This window comes from Parambassis ranga, unplaced genomic scaffold (assembly GCF_900634625.1).
Source record: "Parambassis ranga unplaced genomic scaffold, fParRan2.1 scaffold_21_arrow_ctg1, whole genome shotgun sequence".
NCBI lineage: Eukaryota > Metazoa > Chordata > Actinopteri > Ambassidae > Parambassis > Parambassis ranga.
Genome location: NW_021144767.1, coordinates 5,253,615 through 5,277,944, shown reverse-complemented (window position 1 = coordinate 5,277,944; position 24,330 = coordinate 5,253,615). Strand labels below are relative to the sequence as shown.

At 43.7% G+C, this 24,330-nt stretch overlaps 2 non-coding genes across 2 annotated transcripts; one reads left to right on the top strand and one right to left on the bottom strand.

Annotated features, from left to right (window-relative positions):
- Nucleotides 1–826: 826 nt before the first annotated feature.
- Nucleotides 827–899, top strand: trnaa-agc (transfer RNA alanine (anticodon AGC)). Its single transcript has one exon. It is a non-coding gene; the product is annotated as a tRNA-Ala (tRNA).
- A 1,282-nt stretch (nt 900–2,181) lies between these two features.
- On the bottom strand, nt 2,182–2,253 carry trnat-cgu (transfer RNA threonine (anticodon CGU)). The gene has a single exon. It is a non-coding gene; the product is annotated as a tRNA-Thr (tRNA).
- Between the last annotated feature and the right edge of the window lie 22,077 nt (nt 2,254–24,330).

The window sequence follows — 24,330 nt, the reverse complement described above, 5'->3', positions numbered from 1 at the left end:
TCATTTATATTCATTTAAATGAAGTCAAAATCCATTACTAATCCTGTACTCCTGTTAACCTCTCATTGTGATTAACAACTACATATAGCAATTAGCAGAAAAAGTGTCAATATTTCCATTCCAAAGGGCAGCTAATTAGCACCCACTATTTTAACAGAGACAAAATGGCTGACATGGAACGACAAGAGAAAATGGAGGGCACCACAGTGTGATTGACAGAAGTCCAGGATCATAGGAACTCTACAGTAAAATACTTCAATGAACTGCCACTGTTGTCATGATGATAAAACACAGCAGCACCAGGCTCCAACAGATGCTTCTATCACACTACAAAGACAATCGCACCATAATCACATCTTTCACACAGTGCAGCCAAACAGACCAACAAGTACAGCTCCCACTGTGCTAACATGTTACACACACAGGGCTCTAGACTAACTTGTTGCACTGGTGCGCCTAACTTTTTTCTTAAGTGCACCAGCACCTAAGAAATTAAAAGAATTTCTTAGGTGCTGATGTATTTCTTTTCTTTTATTAAAAGAAATACATCAGTCTGTGCGGAATGCAAACATTCATTCCACACAGACTGATGTATTCTTTTAATTCTGATGATTATCAGAGAGGTTGAGGCTGGCTGTTCACAGAGCTCTGTCCAAGCACATTAACAGAGAGGGAAGGGGAGTACAAGCAAGAGGGAGTACAAAGTGTTGAACAGGGACTCAAACCCTGGACCCTCAGATTAAAGTCTGATGCTTCCAATTCGTCACTAGTACACTTCATGTAGTGCAGTGAGTCCTGATTGACTTGCGATTGACCCTTTATACAAGGGGGATTAGCTCAAATGGTAGAGCGCTCGCTTAGCATGCGAGAGGTAGCGGGATCGATGCCCGCATCCTCCAGCCTGCATTTTAGGAGGGATGGGTGAGGATGGATGGATAATGTAGTGGACTCCCACCCAGCAGATCAAGTCCCTTACAGCATCATTTATTAGCTGAGTTTCCCTCAGGGAAGCTGCTGTTTACAAGCTGTTTACAGAGAGAAGCAAGAAACAACAGTCAGCATCATCTTCCATAACATGACAATAACATGTGAGACAGAGAGTTTATGATCAGTGCTCCCCCTGCTGGTTAGGATATATGATGACATTTTAAATGTACCAGTCAAAAGTCACTCAGTGGTTTGTCTTTGTTTTTATGACTTTCTACATTGTAGATTCATCCTGAAGACATCAGAGCTATGAAGGAACACATGTGGAATGATGCAGTGAACACAAAGTGTTAAACCAAGCAGAATATGTTTGATGTTTGACATTCTTCCAAGCAGCCAGCTTTTGCTTTGAAGACAGCTTTGCACACTCTTTGCATTCTCTCAATCTGAACTGAACCACCAATGCTGTGCAATGCTGACATCTAGTGGTGGAATCCCAGGCTGCAGCCTCCTCATTCCAAAATCAATCCCTCCTCCACATAAAGTCAAAAGTTCTAAATGTGAGTCATTAAATGAGAGGTTCCAGCGAAACGTCCAAACATCTGAAGAGAAGCTGAGAAGCCTGAGATACAGGGGCTGCAAGCTGAGCTTCAACTGTTCCTGTTTAGACAATAAGAACAGATCATCAATGTCTTTTAATGTGTACAGTGGGTGCAGGAAGTATTCAGACCCCCTTAAATGTTTCACTTTGTTATATTGCAGCCATTTGCTAAAATCATTGAAGTTCATTTTTCCTCATTAATGTCCACACAGCTCCCCATACTGACAGAAACACACAGAGCTGTTGACATGTTTGCAGATGTATTAAAAAGACAAAGTGAAATATGACATGGTCCTAAGTATCAGAGCCTTTGCTGTGACTCTCATATATTGAACTCAGGTGCGTCCATTTCTTCTGATCGTCCTTCAGATGGTTCTACACCTTCATCTGAGTCCAGCTGTCTTTGATGATACTGATTGGACTTGATGAGGACAGACACACACCTGTCTGTATAAGACCTTACAGCTCACAGTGCAGGTCACATACTGGGTGATGACGTCCTCCTGCAGGTGTTACTGTGGAACAACTGCTCTGGATTGGGATGAGTCTGAATAGAACTTTGTTAGCTTTGTAAAGCTGTGTGGTAGTTAGAGAGGAACTGAAAAGAGTCAACAACAAGGAGTTGGTCTCCAATGGAATACAGTTAAACATCAGGGCTCGTCCAGGATTGGAACCCGGGACCTCTCGCACACGAAGCGAGAATCATACCCCTAGACCAACGAGCCATATGTGAGCCGACAGTGAAGAGAGGAGAGCTTTAAATGTACTGCTACAACCTGATTGGCTGCATGAGCAGCGAGGCAGCGCCTGATTGGTGGAGGAGCTGACTAGAGAGCGTGTCAGTGCATCAGTCATGTGACTTATCAGCTCTGCTCTTTCTGCCTTTTCCTCTGAATCTTTTCATCTCATCAGTGTTCCACCCTCATACGTCCTGCATCAACATGAAGCTGCTGTTTATCATGCATTTCTAACACACAGCTGACAGGTCCGTCACTACCTGCAGTAAGGTATTGGATCTGGACTGGAAGCTGAGTGAGGAGAGAAGCATTCTGAAGGCTTCCAGTGACTGACGTGTGGATGTTGAATCTGTCTGAGTCCAGTGTTCAGCTCAGTCCAGCTGCTGCACACAGTGAGGAGCTGTGACTGCATCCAGCTCAGTCCTGCTATGAACTGTGAGTCTGAACTTTGGGGTCGACCCTGCAGGATCCTGCAAAGGCCCAACAGCCTGTTGTACTGATGCACAGGAAGCCTTTCCACAGTTGAAGCAGGCAGTGTGTGTCTGAAGCAGTGTATTGTGTGTGTGTGTCTGTGTGTTAGTGTGTGTCAGTGTCTATATTGTGGCCCTGTGTGGCCTCTCAGGGAGTGTTGTGTTGTTGCTGCTGTCTCTGCCCTGTGTGTGCAGGAGGTTGCTGGGTGGAGCTGATCCTGAGCTTATGCAGCTCTCCTGTGCTGACGAGCTGGAGACGGTTTAAGAGTTCCCAGTCTGTTTGCTTCACTCTCTCTCTCCCCGTCTGGCCTACTAGGAGGGCTGCTCTCTCTCCAGCCTGCTGCAGGCATGGCGGTGTATTTTTTTGCACATTTCCTTGTTAGTCAATTGTTGGTGTACAACTACTGTTCTTTCTTCAATAAAATGGTCAAACGGTTAAAGTTGTGTTTGTCCTACCCAATGTGTCACACTTTCTGAGCCGGTGTGACAATATATGTGTGTGCATGTCTGTGAGAGTGTGTGTATGATTGTGTGTGTTGGTGTGTGTGTTGCGTCTATGTGTGTGTGTGTGTGCGCGCGTGTGTGGTGTGTGTGTGTGTGTGTGGTGTGTGTGTGTGTGTGGTCAGCCTTCATCCTTCCTGTCAGCAGAGCAAAGCTGTATCAGTGTCTCATCCAGGTCTCAGCTCCTCAGGCTTTCTTCAGAAGAGCTGTCACTGTTGGAGTATCTGTTGCACAAGTGCTGCACATATCTGATCTAAGTTCTTTCTGAATCCTCACATCTAAAGTTACAGAGAACTTTTACAAACTCCCTTCTTGTTGGCTGCTACAAGCCTCCAAACATCAGAGGCCTGCACACCATGAGCTTCCTGCACTTCCTGCTGTTGATGACAGCTCTCTCCAGATTGGGAGATTAGACTGATGTGACTGTGACATCATGACGTCACTATTCAGAGCCTGCTGTTTAACATGCTGCTCACAGAGAGACAGAGACAGCAGCAGCACTCTGTGAGCCAGGTCCACTCTACTTGGAGGAAGTAAAACGTCTGAGATACCATAGTTTGAAAGAAATGTCTCTAGACAAGAGGCAGATTTTGATAACCAGGCCTAACCGATGACCGATCCATCCCTGGGTCCAGACACAGATTCAAATCTCCCCCCATAATGAGCAGGTGTGAATTTAAACACGGGATCAATTTAATGATGCGGGAGAAAAACTGTGGGTCATCAAAATGTGGAGCATATATATATATTAGCTAAAATAACGTTGAGATTAAAGAGTTTGCCAGTCACAATAACATAACGGTGGCCCACTGCTGGCGACCTCAAGACTTTCTACTGCAGGTTTGAGAGGGACCACTTCACACCCCTAACCTGTACCACAATGACCCCACTCGGCAGCACCCCTATCAGGGACCACCATCCCATCACAACCACCAACACAATGAACCCTGCAGCATCTCCATCATAATGACACACCAAACGACTCCACTCAGCCAGCAGCAACCCCAACAGCCCCACAGCCATCAGTGCCCTCCTCAGTGGTTTCTATGGTAAACCAAACAGAATCCCATTTAAAAGGTTACAATTCCACCACTGTTGACCAATGAATATACAAAACCATAATTCATTCACTGAAGTGAGAACAGGAAGGCCTTTCTGTGATCTGAATTTTATCTGAATCATGGTGAAATGATGATCCTGGAAACTAAACAAACAGCCAAAATAAAGTGTCCAGAGAAAGTCCAACATAATAATCCAAAATACAGGCTGCTATGTCAAAACATTCTCACATGATATGGTTCAGCAAAACACTGCAAAAAGATCAGCAAGAACAAAGAACAGAGGGCCAAAAGGAAACAAACTCAGCAGAGGGCTGCAGGAGGACTTCTCTGGCCTCCAGAGCTCAGCTCTGGTCCTCTGGTTCCAGCCTTGGTCCTCCACTCACTGTGATCCTTTGTTGTACCAGGTGTAGTTTTGGTGGCTACACATGTGTTCACAAACTGTTCTGTTGTAGCAGCTGAGCTTTACCTCCAATCCACTGTCACCACAAACACTTTCCCCTCTCTGTTCTTCTTCTTCCTCTGCCTCTTCTTCTTCTTCTGTGGTGTTTTCTGGCAGCTGACATCCACACAGTGACATTTCTGCCTCCTCCTGTCTTCAGTCAGACTGTTTCTCTCACAGTCTGTAGAGAGAAGCTGACATTGTTGCACTGATTAACCTCAACCACACACACCTGTGTGAGCTGCACCATCATTCTAACAGTTCCATTGTTACACTGAGTGACAGCAAAGCAGTGAGCCCCCTGCTGGTGATCAGCTGCATGTACCAGAAGCAGACAGAGATTTCTGATATGATGTTAAAGGTGTCACAGAGGAGGATCCGACTGTCTGACCTCTGATTCTTCTGTCAGCATCAGACACATCACAGTTTGATCAGTTTTCAGATCACACACAGCAGCATCAGTAACACTGAGCAGACATTACACACTCCATCAAACACACACACACACTGCTCACTTATACCAGGGATAATAAGTAAAGTTCTTTACAATAATTCACATTCACATTTTATTATCACTTCACACATGGCAACAGTATATATGGCAGAGAGTTAAAGGTGGAATATGTAGTCAGAGTTAATACCAAATATTGACACTAGGTGGCAGCACTTCAGCCTCCATCCACTGCTGCACTACCAGCACCACTCTCAGTGCTTTTGTTTCCATTGACTGTACAACATGATTCAATCCATGTTATTTATATGACAAACTATGTGTAGTGTTTCTATGTGTGTAGCTGACATGTTGCTCAGCTTCCATTGGACACATATACTAGATGGAAGCTGCAGCAGGATTGGCTGATGACTGATCACAGGTGTGAACAATCAGCCGGTGGAGTGGAGCAGGAGCAGCTGCCCATGCTGCAGAGACACAAACAGCAGCAGCACTCTGTGACCCATGTCCACTCTGTGTGTCCTCCAGACAGTCTGGAAACGAGAGGAGACAGAACATTATCATACATGTGCATAAGTAAAGTCACATGACATGCACCACTGTAAATAAAGGAAATCACTTAGAACACAGAGCCCAAGAAATAATATAATCTAAAGCTCACAAGAACCAAGACGAACAGAACAGAACAAATACTTTATTTATCCCAAACTGGGAAATGTTTTCTATTGCAGCAGCAATGTACAGGGTCAGTATCATCCTATCTGGTGGTAAAAGTCTTTCTCCCCATCGGGGAATCGAACCCCGGTCACATGAGTTGTAAAAAAACCACACTACATGGTTGAATGGTTTCAGGCTGACACAATAAAATACATTAAACTTTCAGTTTCACTGCACGAAGTTGTTATACAAAGTGATTAAATGTAATTTATATTTTATTCAATTGTAAGACTTGATACAGGGTCTGTTTGTAATTTTAATACTTTAAATTAAATAGCTACATGTGTAAGAACCCTGCAAATAACCCTGAAAGCACTGCTTTAATGTGTCATTAAGCATCAGGTCTGTCACTAGCACCAGAGAATTACTGCCTTGGGTGGAGGAGAGTGGGGCTCCCTGCAGGACCAGCTGTCTGTCCTGGAGGAGGTGTACTGACCATCATCACCTTTGGAGGGTGAGGATACATATTTATAGCTTTTCATATTTTAAGCTGCGTTGGAAGCCGCTCTGTGGAAGTTATTATTTTATTTTTGCCCTTTTTAAAAACATCTTTAGTAACATGGCAGCCGCCGATCGTCAGCTCTGCAAACCCTGATGGACGATGTGGTGGACAGAGGAGACAGACACCCCCCTCCCCCAGATGATGTCCCACTCACAGCCAGAGGACTCCAAGGTCTTCACCGTGGCATCATCCAGTCCAGCAGCACCAAGGACTCCTGCTCAGCCAAACATTTATATATATGTTCTTTGTGAATAGTATTTTCTGCTGATCTTTATAAATAATAACTGTACATTTTCATAATGCCCCACTGGTAAATAGTTAGAAACTCTCTCTCCTCTCGTCAGGTTATTGCTCCTCACGTTTTATACTATACCACAGTAAACAGTCCAGAAACAACATTCAATCAAAAACGTTTAGTTTACAGCGCCTCGTATCAACAGGACGTCATGTTTGTAAATATAAAACTCTTTTTTTTTATAGCATTTTAAAAATCCCTCGAACTACTGCCCTTTACTTACATTTAAATGTGAATTCGGCACTCCTGCCGGTGCTGCTCGCTTGGTCCGTCATTTTACTGTTGAAAAAATGGGCCCGCAAAGCATCTGGGATATGTAAGGCCACGAAGGATGGTAGCGATGCATCCTCCGAATTCAGGCAAAAGGAGGACGCATTTGAAGGACCCTTCGAATGTTGGCGAATTGGGACAGTCTTCGCGCAGCGTTGTGACGTAAGCGGCCTTAAAATGCGCACTCCGAAGGATGCAGACCCTGAATTGAGACACAGCTATTGACATAAGAGGCTGGGAACAAAACCTCAGAATGAACTCCAAAGTAAAAAACCCAAATGTACAAAATGAAACCAAGGAAAAACACTAACCAAAACCAAAATAAAATCCAAAGAGAGGAACAGGAGGACGAACTGACAGGGAGGACATGACGGCAGGCAAACACAACACACAGGTACAAAGAACAATGATCCAAAGAGGACAAAGGGAGCACAGGACTTAAGAAGAGGAGGGAAAACAAGACACAGGTGGAAAAAATTAGGGAGGAGCAGGTAATCACAGAGGCGGGAAACAGAAGGAAGGTAAGGAAGAGACACATACAAAAGAGGTCAGGGCAGGAAGGATAGTAATACAATCAGGAAATAAGAATAACAAAAGGCAGGCAAGAAAACCACAAACAGAGAACAGAAGTGACATCCACAACAGTCCCAGGTTAAAAGCTGTGATGAAGCACTATATTGTCCCAAACACAGCAGAACTTCATGGAATTTAATGGCATTTATTTGTCAAGGACAGCAGACTGTCTCTTATCACTATTATGCAATTTCCCCATTGTGGGACTAATAAAGGGTTCTTAATCTTAATAACCATTGATATGAAAAATATGTTGATGCTGTACATAAAGGCCTCCAATGAAAAATATGATGGTATGTGAAGCAGCTTTGAAGGAGTCAGATTCTCTTAAATTAAGCCCTTTTTGTCAGCACAACAATGTCATTATCATCTTTTTCTAACTTGATAGCAAACAGTTGTTTATTTACACAGCCAGCTGTTTTGGAACATCATTCATTTGGAGCTGTGTCTCTGTCCACCTGGTGACGTAAGCCCAATATTCACTCTCCTTTGGCTCTATGGTTTTTTTGGTTCTACATCTGCCTCTCTAGCTGCCAAATGCTCCATATGTTCACCAGGCAGTTGCCAATGCTGTCTGTCAGCTCCTGCTGTTTGCTGCTGAGTAGGTAAAGGAGGGAGTTTAGAGCCAAGTCTCTGAAAGCAGCCGCCTCCTGTGGTTCAACATAACACGTGAAATCAGCAAGAGTAAATCAAAACTGTAAAGTCGTACACTGTTTTTTTAAAAAATGTCTACCACAGCTGCTTGATGTGCGCGACCTTTAGGTAAAAAATAAACTTAGCCTGTAAAACTTTGAAAATTGTTTCATGATGTTCAATCAGATAACTGATCCGCACATAAATAGTAGTGTTTTAATGGTACACTCCTATATAACAGAATAAAACAGATGATATACATTTACAGCCAGGTACTGTGACAGTATTGTTACATCACTTTATACATTTATTCATTCATTCATTCATATTATTACAAGATTTACAGAAATCACGAATCACGAGGGATGGTGTAGTCGGCCATGTTGGGAAGACCAGAAAGCACACAGCAGCTCAGACCGCTCCGGCCGACGTCCATGTCGCAGGCCTGAGACCACTCATTCGTCTCACTGTCATAGTACTCAACATTAGAGGTGGTGGTGTTGAAGCCATTGAAGCCCCCGACAACAAAGAGCCGGTCCTCAACTACTTCGATGCCAAAGTTGCAGCGGGGGTCATCATTGAGGACACGTTGTGCCAGGTGTTGGTGTGAGGGTTGTAGACCTCGCGGTCTGCAGACAGTCTGTTCCATTGAAGCCACCAACCTTTGGAGTCAAAGATGAGAAGAAGATGCATCACTTATCAATTCAATTGTCACATAAAAAACTAGCTGCTTTAAAGCGCTGATGAAAGCTGGTCACACATTTCTTTCATGCACTTACTGCATAAACATGGTTGTTGTATGCAATGACTCCTAGTCCTCTACGCCGGCTGGTCATGGGAGAGATCAGGGTCAACTGGTTGGTCTCTGGGTTGTAGCACTCTGCTGTTTGCAGGAACTCATTCCCATCATATCCACCACATATGTAGATCTGAATACAAAAAGGGGGGGTGGACAATAAGAAATTGTCATTTTTGTTGGCTCAAACTGGCAGCAGTGTTTCGTAAACAGATCTTTCTGTTCTCTGGTATGTTCCACTGTGTTCCACCCACCCTGCCGTTGAGTGCTGTGCAGCTGGTGCTCCTCCTCTGCTCATGCATGGGTGCAGTTTGAAGCCACTGGTTGGTTTCTGGCTGGTAGAACTCAGCACTGCTGAGATGTGTGTGCCCATCATAGCCTCCCATGGCGTAGATGCACCCGTTCAGCACCGTAACCCTCACATTACCACGTCGATAGTGCATCGGTGCCACCTCTTGCCATGTCTGTGTGCTCAGGTCAAACCTGTGCACACTATTGGTGGCTTTGAACACCTGGTCAAAGCCACCAACACAGTAGACATACCCACCGAGGTAGGCTGCACCATGACAGGCACGAGGAGGCTCAGAAAGGTTTGTTATGTTCATCCAGTGATTTGCACGGACGTCAAATGCCTCGATTACATTAGTTAGATCCATGCTGCTGTTCAAGCCTCCAATGGCCAATAGGATGGCAGAAGGCAGACGAGCCTGACCGAGGATTCTGTCTTTGCATTCGATGACCTCAGAGGCCATGGCCTGGCACCTCAAGTTGTCCGTCACCAGCTTATTGGACAGCACATGACTCTGTATGTACTCTGTAGGCATCATGCTCAGCCTGACCTACAACAATACAGAGAATAAAGAGGATATAACTTAAAAGTCTGTGTCAGAATAAATAAAAACACATAAAAAATCATGGTTCCTAATAAAGAACATCACAATAAATACAACAAGTAAAACAATAAAATAATGGTCAGTTATTTGAAATGCTTTTAGCAACCGGAACAAAGGAGGTCTTCATTCTCTTTGTTCTACATCGTGGCAGTCAGTCAGGATAGACTGAGCCCTCTTTGAAGTCTTATCTTTAATATATTTTTTTAATTCCTCTCATTACTCTCCTCCCTTCATCTGTCATAGTATCATTATCAGCTAATTGATTGTCTGAGTTGCATTAACCTGCACACAAAGCTTATGCAAATAGCCAGCATTACATGTATATGTTCCTTATTAGTTTATGTACTTGTACTGATAATAATAAATGATTATAAATGCTTGTGCCAGCGCCCAGCTTTAACAGGAGGTTTAGTAAGTTTTGGTTGGTTGTCTTATATTTTCATTTCTTGCTCTTTCATGGGTAGGTTGTAGGGGTGGGACGGTTAAGAAAAAAATTCCAAACCTTTCAGTACACGTGTTTCGGTTCGGGGCGGGTGTTCTGTTTGGTTCTGGACATGCGCATCAAGTAATGCAGGGAGGTGTTTTTACTAGGGATGTCCCGATCAGGTTTTTTGGCCCTCGAGTCCAAGTCTGAGTCATTTGATTTTGAGTATCTGATCCTCAATGCACTCACAGCCGGTCAGTCTCTCTGTAGCTTCACGCAGCAGGTTCAGCTGCAGGCAGAGCAGAGAGACCCACAGCACTCTGGGTCCGACCGTGTGCAAAACTGGGAAGGTCCCATGCTCACAGAGCGGGATGTAAATAGCATATTTCAATAGCAAAAATAAAATAAAAACACGGACATCAGTAACTTTAGCTTAACCTAGCGTAGTCATAGAGTTCAGTCTATCCTACTAGCATGTAATGAGCAATGGTGCATGCATCTGTCACACATCGGACCTCTGTGTGCAGACAGCGGCGCAGAGAGAAATGACATGCTGCCGTGCTAATAAGACAAATAACATGACATAACATGTTCAGTTTGTTTAATAAAGGAACAAGGTGTAGACCTGTTCTATAGGAAAGTTCTTTTAAATGACTTCTGTTATGATCTGCTGCTATATAGAAATTAAAAAGAAATAAAATTGACTTGACCTAATATAATGATGGGGAAACACTGAACTGATTCTTAAATATTTTGAATGTTGGATAAATAGGCTGTATTTTGTGCTCATCTGGTATTTCCAGAGTGTTAAAAGTAGAAAAAACTTCAACAATGTGAACCGAACCGAAAAACATGACCTCAGAACCATGAAACAAACCGAACCCACAAATGCTTGGTAAGGTTTTGGAAAAGATGATGATTTGCATAAATTCTCCTCCATTTTCAGAGTCACCCAGAAGAACAGCATGCACATGAGCACAATGCGTCACTCAGGTAGTTTGTGTTGCTTTCTATTATCACTCATCAGAACAGATGATATTGCACCTTCTAGCCTATAAAATGGTAAAGGATGGCTGTACTGGCCATCATCATGACATGGAGCACATCTAATAACTGATAACCCTCTATTGGGCTGAGGTTGGCTTCAGTCACTGTCTTGAAATAGATTAACCTATAAAGTGAAAATTATAATGTATAATATAAAGTACCTCTGACAAGAGAAGATCTGTGTATCCTTCTCGTTCCTGAGGTTCATGTGTGATCCACCGAATGATGGCCTCAAACACAGCTGCCTCCTGTCTCACATTGAGGTTGTCACTGCTGATGATGTCACTGACATCCTGGGCCGAGAGCTGCAGGAACTCTTCACCGAAAGCCACATCCTCAAAGTGACTGAGGACATAGTGGAAAGCCTTGAGGTGCAGTTCAGGGGCATGGTAGGTTTTTGTGAACTGCCAGATGCCGATGCAGTTGTCTGGGCAGAGCGTCTTTTCAAAAAAGTTGCAGCATATTTGCACCAGCTTCACTATATTGAGGTAATCAGCTGCCATGAAAAGCCTCCGTGCATTGGACTCTGTCACGTTAACAGAGCCGGTGTATGCAAACTCAATGATGAGCTCCATCATGTCTGAGGATAGGTCAGGGATAATGTAGACTTTCTTGTCAGGTTCAGACCAGCGTGTGAAGAGAGCTCTGAAAGACACAGAAAAAGTTCCACAACATTATACACCACTTTGATGCATTTCAGTTTTTAAAACAGATACTAAAATGAGTCACTAAGTCACTGGTGGATTTACGGGTAACTTTATTCAACAGTCTAGTTAAAGGTCTAAATCTGCTTGCTGTAACATTATCTAATTCACTTATGACTTCTAAACTATACATCAAGTTTAAGTTTAAGATAAAATAAGTTTGAGCCTATAGAGGGAGAAATCACTATTAGATGCTTTAATGTCAACATGTCAAACATGTCCTATCATCCAAGTCCCACCTGGGGCCAGCAGATTAACACACACTTGTTCACCGGTTGTTTTTGTCATGTTCAAACATTAAGGACTGCTGCTGCTTTCTTTATGAGGTCAGGCTGACAACATTTTCCCAGCAGTTGACTAGTCATCACAACAATATCAGCAAACACACTGAAACACTGTGAGCTATAAAAACAAGATTGCAGTGAATAATCTCCAACACTCACATCATAAACTACAACAAATCCTTGTTTTTGTCTCCCTATGTAAAGGTTACGAACACATTCATTTAAAATTGAGATAATCAGTTCACCTGAAGTAAGTGTACTTCGCCAAGATGACTTTGTGGATGGGAAAGTCATGAGCCTCCACTCTGATGACAGCATCACAGAGCAGCCCCTGCTCACGGAGATCTGTGTACACGTTCATGTTGACTTTGCAGACTTTATATTTTCTCTGTGTTTGTTGCCTGTCTCCTCTCAGTATGTAACAGAAGTTCAAAGACACACTGTGACTGAAACTCTTGTCATCAAAGCACTTCACATCACCATGGAGACATGTAAACATGTTTACATTTAAAAACTACCCATCATGCATTGCATTTGTGTTTTAGTTGATTAATTTGATTGCTGTTGCTAGGCAACAGTCAAACTATTGTTCTTCACCCTCTTTCCTCTTTTTATTCTTCCGTACGTTTTTTGGCGCAGCGTATCTTCAGCATACATTCACCGATTTCAGCCATTCAACTATCAAAATGTTCATCACACAGAGGACATTCCGGGTAAACTTCAAGTTTTTTTCACAAAATTATAATTTTTCAAATATTAAGCAATGTATGTAGTTCCACATGCTTTCAGCTACAGAAACCATTCAAACATCATTCTGTTCAGCTCTTCAGGGGCTGTTAAACTTGTATTCAGATTTGTTCAAATATGTTTCGTTTTCAAAATATTAATAAAAATTCAAAAGCCATTTAACATTGAAGTCTATGAGAGAGACCTTCAACGAGGGTCATCTGCCAAATGTATCTCCTCCTACAAATTTCAAGCTACAGACTCCATTTTAGTCTTAAAACGCTCATTAGATGCTGCTCTATCAAACTTGTATTCAGAATTTTCTAATTCCGAATTGTTTGCACACGCTAGCTTCTCAAAGTTGGAGTGGTTTTCAGTCCGTTTCTGAGTTTAACAGTGTGTATTGCGTGGCTCAGAGTGGATGATGTCATCACTCAGAGTGCGGGAGGGAAAAAAACTAAACCAGATCCTGTGTCTCTATCCTGCTGCAACGTCTGCACCTTCCATCTCGCTGAGATAATTATGCCACCAGTTGGAAGGTAAAATGGTTTGGGTTCTGACGGTGTCACTCTAAAAACTCAACACCAAACCGTTTTGCCTGTAGAGCCAGCTGTTCGGGAAGAGTCCCGGACTTTTCCTCATTCACAGCCCATATAAACGGTGAGGCGACTGGAAAAGAGCAAACTATTTTCTAACTTGCCACGATTTCCACATATTAGACTGGATCAACATGAAATCGCACACATTTGTAGAGTAAACCTTGCTAGTGCCCCCGGTTGTTTTTTTTTTAGTCTGAATGCTTTGGTTTGGAAAAAACAGCCGTTGTTTGAAGGCTGCACCCCCATTAAAATACATAAGACCTGCCCTGAGAGGAGTAAAAGCAGAATCACACAGTGTCTTAATTAGGGCTTAATTAGGCAGGCAGGGCTGTTACCAGTCATATAAAGAAAATCTGATATTTTCATGTGAAAGTATCAGTTAAACAGTTTGGATCAACAAACTGACACCTAAATGGGTGACTGACATGGAGACACACAGAGGACAGGACTTCAACACATGAGGGAGGTGAGGTGGGTCCAGGGTTCAAGTCCTTGTTTGGGAGGAATGCTTTGCACTCCTGTCACACTGCTTTGAGTTGTTAACCCCTGCAGCCTGCTACCATCTTTGCTTATCTAAACAGTTTTCATCCAATGTTGAGCTAATACAATAAAACATCAATATCTGTTGATATATAATAACCACTACACTACAGAAACTCACAAAGTTGTTTCAGAAAATAGCAGCACTTGTGTGAAACCAGCCTGTCCAGTTCAACACTGATTGTGAATCAGTTTCAGCTGCTGTTGTGCAAATGGAACAGACAACAGGTGGAAATGAGAGGCAGTTATCAAGACAGCCCCTATAAAGGAGAGGTTCTGCTTCTCAGGAGGGTCACACCCTAATACAAGACCACTTCCTGTTATGCAACAGTCTACAGGAGTGGGGGCAGAGTCCTGTAGAGCAGTGGTCCCCAACCACCGGGCCGGGGACCGGTACCGGTCCGTGGGTCATTTGGTACCGGGCCGCACAGAAAGACTGAGCAAAACATATATTATTCATTATCTGAGTCTGACAGCTGTTTCATTTATAAATCGATCAGATTCATCCGCCTGTGCCTTTAAGCACCTGTCCAGACGCTTGTCTCGGTCACGGGATACGGCCCCAAAATTAAGCCCACAAGCAGCAAAAATAAATAAAAAACAAACGTCTTTGGAGAGCTTCTTCGGAAAGGGGAAAAGGCCTAACGAGGAGACAGAAGAAGAGGAGCCTACCCCTTCAAAGAAAAAGAAACCCGCATTTAAAAGACTATATCAGGAGTCCTATTTAAAATACGGATTTATTGCAACAGGTGATTCTCACACACCAAGTCCGCTCTGAGTGATGTGGCGACAGACTCGCAAATGAGGCAACGAAGCCTTCAAAACTGCGAGACCGAGCACCCTGCATTAAAAGACGAGCCATGGAAGAAAACATGAACAAGAACGACTGAGGCAATTAATGACGGCCAAAACAAAATTACGGAGTGGACTGGAAACACACTTCGGGTGTCATGTCTCCCATTATCCCCAGATGGGACCGCCTCATTGCTGGGAAAGCTCAAAGGCTCCCACTAATTAAGCATAAGAGTAAGAGTCTGTTTATGCACTTTGTTTTTTTTTTTTTTTTTTTTTTTCTGTGCCGGTCCGTGAAAGTATTGTTTTACATGATACCGGTCCGTGGTGCAAAAAAGGTTGGGGACCGCTGCTGTAGAGGCAGGAGAGAAACCCTCTCACCAAGGAAATCAAGGTGGCAAAAAGGGGAATACTCAGAAGAGTTGAAAAACAGCTTTTCTGCTAACGACCATGCATCAGTGTGGAGATCACAAACCACAGGAGACGACCTCCCCCACTGCTGACGACCTCAAGACTGTCTACTGCAGGTTTGAGAGGGACCACTTCACACCCCTAACCTGTACCACAATGACCCCACTCGGCAGCACCCCATCAGGGACCACCATCCCATCACAACCACCAACACAACGAACCCTGCAGCATCTCCATCATAATGACCACCAGAACGACTCCACTCAGCAGCAGCAACCCCAACAGCCCCACAGCCATCAGTGCCTCCTCAGTGGTTTCTATGGTAACCAAACAGAATCCCATTTAAAAGGTTACAATTCCACCACTGTTGACCAATGAAAATACAAAACCATAATTCATTCACTGAAGTGAGAACAGGAAGGCCTTTCTGTGATCTGAATTTTATCTGAATCACAGTGAAATGATGATCTGCTATGTCAAAACATCCTCACATGATATAATTACATAGATAAATCAGCAAAACACTGCAAAAAGATCATCAAGAACAAAGAACAGGGGGTCAAAAGGAACAAACTCAGCAGAGGCTGCAGGAGGACTTCTCTGGCCTCCAGAGCTCAGCTCTGGTCCTCTGGTTCCAGCCTTGGTCCTCCACTCACTGTGATCCTTTGTTGTACCAGGTGTAGTTTTGGTGGCTACACATGTGTTCAGAAACTGTTCTGTTGTAGCAGCTGAGCTTTACTCCAATCCACCGTCACCACAAACACTTTCCCCTCTCTGTTCTTCTTCTTCCTCTGCCTCTTCTTCTTCTTCTGTGGTGTTTTCTGGCAGCTGACATCCACACAGTGACATTTCTGCCTCCTCCTGTCTTCAGTCAGACTGTTTCTCTCACAGTCTGTAGAGAGAAGCTGACATTGTTGCACTGATTAACCTCAACCACACACACCTGTGTGAGCCGCACCATCATTCTAACAGTTCCATTGTTACACTGAGTGACAGCAAAGCAGTGAGCCCCCTGCTGGTGATCAGCTGCATGTACCAGAAGCAGACAGATTTCTGATATGATGTTAAAGGTGTCACAGAGGAGGATCTGACTGTCTGACCTCTGATTCTTCTGTCAGCATCAGACACATCACAGTTTGATCAGTTTTCAGATCACACACAGCAGCATCAGTAACACTGAGCAGACATTACACACTCCATCAAACACACACACACACTGCTCACTTATAACAGGGATAATAAGTAAAGTTCTTTACAATAAATTCACATTCACATTTTATTATCACTTCACACATGGCACAGTATACATGGCAGAGAGTTAAAGGTGGAATATGTAGTCAGAGTTAATACCAAATATTTACACTAGGTGGCAGCACTTCAGCCTCCATCCACTGCTGCACTACCAGCACCACTCTCAGTGCTTTTTGTTTCCATTGACTGTACAACATGATTCAATCCATGTTATTTATATGACAAACTATGTGTAGTGTTTCTATGTGTGTAGCTGACATGTTGCTCAGCTTCCATTGGACACATATACTAGATGGAAGCTGCAGCAGGATTGGCTGATGACTGATCACAGGTGTGAACAATCAGCCGGTGACGAGTGGAGCAGGAGCAGCTGCCCATGCTGCAGAGACACAAACAGCAGCAGCACTCTGTGACCCATGTCCACTCTGTGTCCTCCAGACAGTCTTAAGATTAAGATTAAGAAACCTTTATTAGTCCCACAATGGGGAAATTGCATTTTTGCAACAGCAGGTACAGACAGCAAAGGATAAGTTAAGAAAAGATATATATGATAAAATAAACTACCAATAAAATATAGAATAGAATCATCAACAGTTTACATATGAACAGTTATTGCACAGGTGAGTGGAGGGAGAAGTGGTCTGTAAGAAAACTGTACATAGTGCATCAGAAACTAAATAAATAATGTGTTGTACACTGTGGTGTGTGAATATTGCACCTATCAGAAGTGGTTATTATACAGTCTGACAGCAGCAGAGGTTGTGTGTAATGACGCGGCTCACCAGCAGAGGGCAGGTGACGGAGCAACAAGCAGGAAACTACAGAGGAGAAGAGACACAACAAAGATCAGAACAGACACACTCAGCTCTTCTCTCTGAGACCATGATGATACCGTCACATATCATCACTGCACATGTTTTTGGCTGCACGTCTGGAAATGAGAGGAGACAGAACATCATCATACCTGTTGCATAAGTAAAGTCACATGACATGCACCACTGTAAATAAAGGAAATCATATATTTTTAAGACTCTTAGAACACAGACAGAAGTATGAATTATATATGGTTACAATCAAAAATAATTGAATGCAAATAAATGATTTTGTGGAATTTAAATCAAAACCTAAAAACACCAGAAACAGCAAGTCACATGTTTGCATTACAGTGGTCCCTCCTATAACGCAGTTCACCTCTCACCTTGTTTTTCTCTTACAGCTCATTGAGTTCTGGTCCGGATAGTCCGTAGACCATGCCTGAATTTATTTTTTATTTTTTAATTTATTTTTTTTATGCCTGAACGCTCTCTTTATGCTGTAATTACTGTACATTGTGTAATTGTGATATTCTCTCCACAGCTCTGTGACCTTATGGCCAGAAGCTGCACCAGACCAGTCTTCACCTGCCTGAGGACAGCACGTGATAATAATGATCACTGATTTTGTTCATATATATGTAATGTATTTTATTTAAATCCAAATACAGTAAACTGTTGCCAACATATCTGGTTTTCATTATTTGTGCAGCTTTTTAAAATAACAAAGACTGAATGTTTTCTGTAATAGACAACAAACACAGTTACAGTTTTTCAGTGAACAGATATTTATTCTCATGTATGATCAACAAAAAAAGAACAGAAGCACCAAACATGTTAGAACCTGAAGAGATAACAGGCCAGCTCTAGGTGTGGGGCGCCTTCCTTCTATACAGGCCTGTGTGTGTCAGCATGAGGATGCTGCAGTCACCAGGTTGGCCACAGCATCATCTGAGCCTGCAGCTTCCTCAGAAACAACAGCTGGCTGCACCTGCTGCAGGAGGACCATGGTGAGGAGGTCAGAGGTCAGACGTAGTTCAGACGGAGCTCCAGCAGCTGGTGGATCTGCTCCAGGCTCAGGATTTGAATTCTGACCTGTCAATCAGTAAACAATAAACATTTATATATTGTCAATAAACAGAGCTTTACTGTCCTTGAACAGGTCTTACATACACTATGATTGGTGTTCAGACTAAAGTAGAGCAGGTAGGTGTCTGTTGATGTGAGGTAGCTGAATATCTGTAGGGAGCACAGACGGCTCTGTAAACACCAGAGGAAATGCACTGAAGAGTCATAATAAAGATTCAGTGCTAACTGGCTGTGTAGCATCGCTGCCCTTGTTGGTTTTAGCAAATCTAACCTGCAGTAATTGCCATGTTTGATGATGTTATGTATTTATTCTTGCTGTAACTCAGCACTGACGCTTATTACTTCTCTGGTGCACAGAGCAGGAAGAGAGTGACAGCCAGCCGATAGTTCCTTTCAGGGTCCGCCAGGAGGCCTGCATGATGTGTTTAGCGTCTTATCGCTTCCAAAAATTATTAATATTCTCCCTTTTGATGCGTAACTGTCTACAACTTTGCCTGGTGTCAGTGTTTTGCAGCCAGTCACGTCAATACGATAGATAGCGCATGTTGAGTTTAACTGACCACACGTCCGATGTTCCCTGAAGGCACCATGGCCGAGCTCAGGCCTCAGCCCAGAGCGCGCTCTGCCTCAGCATCATTGTCCTGCTGTCACTCAGCAGGCCACACCCATGTCCCACCCCCCCCCCCCCCCGGCAAAATCGGGGTCAAAACCTCAAAGGTGAAAAAAGGAGAGGCGAAAGAGAAAAAAAGATTTGAACCTGAAAAGTAAATCTGAAGCTGAAAAAAAGATTTGAACCTGAAGAAACAAGATGTGAAACTGTAAAAAATTAAGATTTGAATCTGAAAACAAAAACTCTGAAACTTAAAAAATAAAATGGTAAATATGAAAATAATTATTGACATGAAACCTGAAAATAAACTATTTATTCAAAAGAATTTCAAAGTTGATTAAAAAAAATTTTGAGCTGAAAAAAATCAACATCAAAACATAAATGTTCAGTTTCAAGTTTTAGTGTTTGAATGAATTTTATTTTTTCAGGTGAACAAAATTTATGACCCCGATTTGGCTCCATAATCGTGAGGGATTGCCCAGAAGGGGGCGGTGAGTCTGGCCCTACCCCGGATCCTGTAGCATATAAAAAAAATGAGCGCACCCGGAAGGGGTGGCGCAGGGATCAGTGCGTTGACAGCCGTGGATGGGGGGGAGGCGAAGAGCCCTGCCCGGAGGCTGCCAGGTGGTGAAGAGGCTCTGTCACTAGGATCCAGCCTGGATGACGTTAGCCTATATGCCGGCTCCCAGGAGCTTGGGCAAAGCACCATGAAAGACAGTTTTGTGAAGCTCACCCTTCGCTCCAGTAAGTCCCTGCTGGCTGAAAAAGCCAGGGCAAGAGAAGCCGTCTCTGTGCCCGCCTTCCTGGGACATAGGGTGATCTCCTCCGACTCTGACCTGGAGAGAGAGGCAGGGCAGAAATTATATAGAAAAAAGATGCAGGAAGCAAAACAGAATAGGCATGCTAGGAAAAAGAAATGATACTGTTGCATTGAGGTCTGCCTCCACCTTACTTCTTGATCACAATCACATCTTTAAACATTCCTGGCGCAAGGACAATAAGGAAAATACAACACACACACACGGATATTCTCTGTATGCAGGAAGTAAGGTGGAGCGCAGACCTATTAAGTCAAGTAAAGAACATTTGGAGAGGAGAAATATTTTATGACCCTGGACCCTCTCTGGCAGCGGGCGCTGCTGTGCGGATCAAACCGGGCCTCCCTCACGATGTGGCCTGTGTGCACACCGACGGCGGGGGCCGGTTGGTCATGGTGGACCTGAAAGAAGGCAGCAAGGATCTAAGTAATTAATATATATGGAAACAATGATGAAAAGGGAAGGAAAGATTTACTATGGGAAAAACTAAGTAAATGGGTATCGGGGAATTGCATCATAATTGGGGATTTTAATATAATAATGACAACAGAAGATACAGTAAATATAAATAACAACAAATTAAAGAGTGACATGAGCAGACAAGAATTACTAAAGTTAATGTCGGAATATAATTTAATAGATTTATGGAGAGTGCTAAACCCGGGAGGTCGGGACTACTCCAGGAGACAGCTGGTGCGGGGGAAGCTGAGACAATCCCGAATAGACTTGGTGCTGGCGTCTCCTGGAGAAGTCACAGAGGTGGACACCGTGGATTACATGCCTAACAGATGGAGCGATCATTCCCTGCTTCAGGTTCGCATGAGAGGAGCGGGCAGGCCCAGAAACGGCGGTCTGTGGGTTTTAAACAATAAAATCTGAGAAAATGAACATTTCAAAATAAAGATTAATTCTTTTCTAAACGAATAAAATATGAAATAACGGAAACCGAAGACTTATTGAAATGGTGGGCGGGTGTAAAAAATAGGATAAAAAAAAAAACAAAAAGTGGCAGGAACAACAGGAAGAGAACGAATTATTAGAAATAATAAAAATCGAAACGAAAAAAATTGAAGAAAATCCGGATCGAAACACAATCATACTCGCAATAGCGCAGGCAAAATTGCACAATTTAACGGCCAGCAAATGCAAAGCAGCAGCAATAAGAGCAAAAGCAAAATATCTAGTGGAAGGGGAAAAATCAACAAGTTACTTTCTGGGGTTGGAAAAACTAAAACAGGAAAACTCTTTCATAAAATCGATAGTAAACAGTGAGGGGGAAATAATAACGGACCTGGGAGGGATTTTACAAACGGCGCAGAATTTCTATAGCAAATTATTTCAAACTGAAGCAACAGATCAGGACGAAAGGGAAAAAAATATAAATTACCTGGAGAAAAAGCTAGACGAAGCAGACAGGGCCTTCTGTGACTCCGACCTGACAATACAACAAATCACAACAGCCATAAAATCACTGAATACGGGGAAAAGCCCAGGATGGGACGGACTGACAGCTGAATTTTACCAAGCGTTCAGTCCTAACCTGGCCCCCATCCTATTTCAACGAAATAGAAAGAAGAAAAACAACGGAGACTTTTGCAAAAGGAATAATAACAATAGTGTATAAAAAGAAAGGGGATAAAACAAACTAGAAAACTACAGACCGATAAGTCTTTTGAATACGGATTATAAAATAATGGCGAACATTTTAGCAAACAGGCTGAAAGGGTCATTGAGGAGGTGGTGGGTGAGACACAGGCACATGGCGTGCCGGGCAGAGACATTTCTGACTCTGTCCTGGCCGTCAGATGCCTGGTCAAACACATGTGCACAACGGGGGTTTTTATTGAGTGTAGATTTTGAAAAAGCTTTTGATCGTGTGGAGCACACCTTTCTATGGCGAGTCCTAGAGAGGCTGGGCTTTGGAGAGCGGTACATTAACTGGATCAAAACACTGTACAGCGGAGCCACCAGCTGCGTCAAAATAAACGGCGCGTGCACGGGCGCGTTTCCGCTGAGCAGATCGATCAGACAGGGCTGTCCGCTGTCTGCCATGCTCTTCACCCTGGTGACAGAGCCTCTGGCAGAAGCGAAATGTAAATATTAGAGGGATTAGAGTGGGAGAGTCTGCGTGCTGCAAGATTGTGCAGTACGCAGACGACACAAATGCCACGGTGGTAGATAAAGATAGTGTTAATGAGGTGATGGGCACGATAGATTCTTTTTGTAAAGCATCGGGTGCAAAAATGAATATTAATAAAACACAAATAATGATGTGTGGGGGAGCACAAAGCACACGCATCACATGGGGGTTTCAGAATGCGGGAGAGGAAATAAAGATACTGGGGGTGTGGGTGGGGAAAGATGAAGGGAGAGCAAATCAAAAACATTGGGACATTTTAACAGGAAAAATCAAGAACATAATTAACCTGTGGAAGCAGAGACAGCTGGGGATAAAGGGAAAAATAACGGTAATCAATTCACTAATGATGTCTACCATGAATCATGTCCTGGCTGTTTGTCCTCTGTCCCCACAGCAGGAGAGCAACATTAACAAAGCCATCAGCAGCTTCCTGTGGAGGTCTAACATGAACCAGGTCGCCCATGACGTCATGATACTTAGTCCGGTTCGGGGACATTGTCGACCCGGCCGGTGGCATAGAAGCTGCGGGGATCCTGGCCATCCTAAGGAGGGGGAGAATAGTTTTCAGAAAAGGCAACATTGTTGATGTACGTGATAAACTGGCTGCCTCTGTCCCTCAGCGCTGGTTACGGTTGCTGAGGGAGGGAAGGCAGCCAGGAACAACTAATCCACTCTGTTGTGAGTTTTATACCCGACAGGACCAGAAAAACCTACAAGACATCCCCACAAAAGGGTTGTATCACATCTTCCACCAGCGGCTGACCAGGCGTGGAGGAGGGTTTTCCCTGGCCTCCGGGGGGACAGGATCTGGGCCACACTCAGGAGCGGCATGGCCCCTGGGAATGTGCTCACAATGGATGTTAGATTAAGGCACAGAAAGTTACACCCTGGAATAGTGCTACATCAAATAAACAAAGAGGCATTCAGCAGGGGCTGCGCCGTCTGCGGGGCAGCCGAGGTGTTGTCTCATCGGGAGCCTTATCAGGAATGGATAAACTATTCCCCACCAGGGTCTATATCAGGCAGAAGCAATCCATATCAGAATGGTGCATTAAGGCTGTTCTAGTTGAACACAGAGTGCAGTGTGGTGTCAGGATGTCAGCCAAGTGCTTAACCACATTCTGTGTGACTGAGTTTGTACTGCTGATGATGGGTCTGAGGGAGACTCCTTCTTGGTGTATCTTGGAGTCCATACAGGCCTGGATAAAGCTAGAAGCAGAGCTGACAGCTGATTATTTGATCCCTCTCCAGTTTCTGTAGGTAGCTGACTATCTGTTTCTTAGTTGCTAGTGGGATCTCTCTTCTACTGTGTGTTGAGGACTCCACCTTATGATAAGTTCCACCAATGGAATCTGCTCCGGCAATTTGGCAAAGTTTAGTCCTTCAGCCAGTGCTTGTTTTTCCAGCTGGCTGACATCCTGTTCCTCGCCCAAGCAGCCAATGGTGTCCAGCCTCAGCTTCAGGTTGCAGCACTTGGATGAGTGGCTTCAGACAGCCAAATATATCTTTGTCGTGGTGGCACTCACAACGGGCCAAGTGTGTGTCGATCAGCAGTCCACTCTTTCATGTAAAAGAACATGTAGCCGGTCTCCTACCTGCTTGCAGTCTCATGTATCTGCTGGCCCTCTGCAGCGGTGACCACCTCACCAACGCTGCCTGCACATCTTTGTGTTGGAGCCGTAGGCAGCTCGACTGGGGCCTTCATCCGCAGAGTCAGCACTACATTAAAGACATATAAAGATCGTTCCAAATATAAAACAGGTTTACCTTCAGCAATCTTTGTCAGATGAGCAGGCCCAGTTCCTCACATTACAGTTACTGTTGCTGTGGCCTTGATGGTATCAGTCTAGTCCATAGAGGACAGTGGTCCTATCTTTGCCAACAGCTTATGGCAGTAAAAGTACCTGAATGAAGGGTTGGCTGGAGGGAAGAGAAGGTTCAGCAAGAAAAGTTCAGCCTTTTATAGGTCTGTCATTCTTTATCTAATGACCAGCAACAACCAATAAGAGGCTGGCATTAATGAACCACATGAAGTTCAGCTTTGCTGTATTGATGATGTCACTGATTGATCAATGAATCAATGGACAACAAGAATCAATAAGAAGTTAATAATTGGTGAGGATCAATGAGAGTGGAAAAGGTGTTCCAAATTTGTTGTTGATAGTGTGGGTTCAAATCCCACTAACAGTTCAGTGTGTTGTGAGGTCATGTGACAAG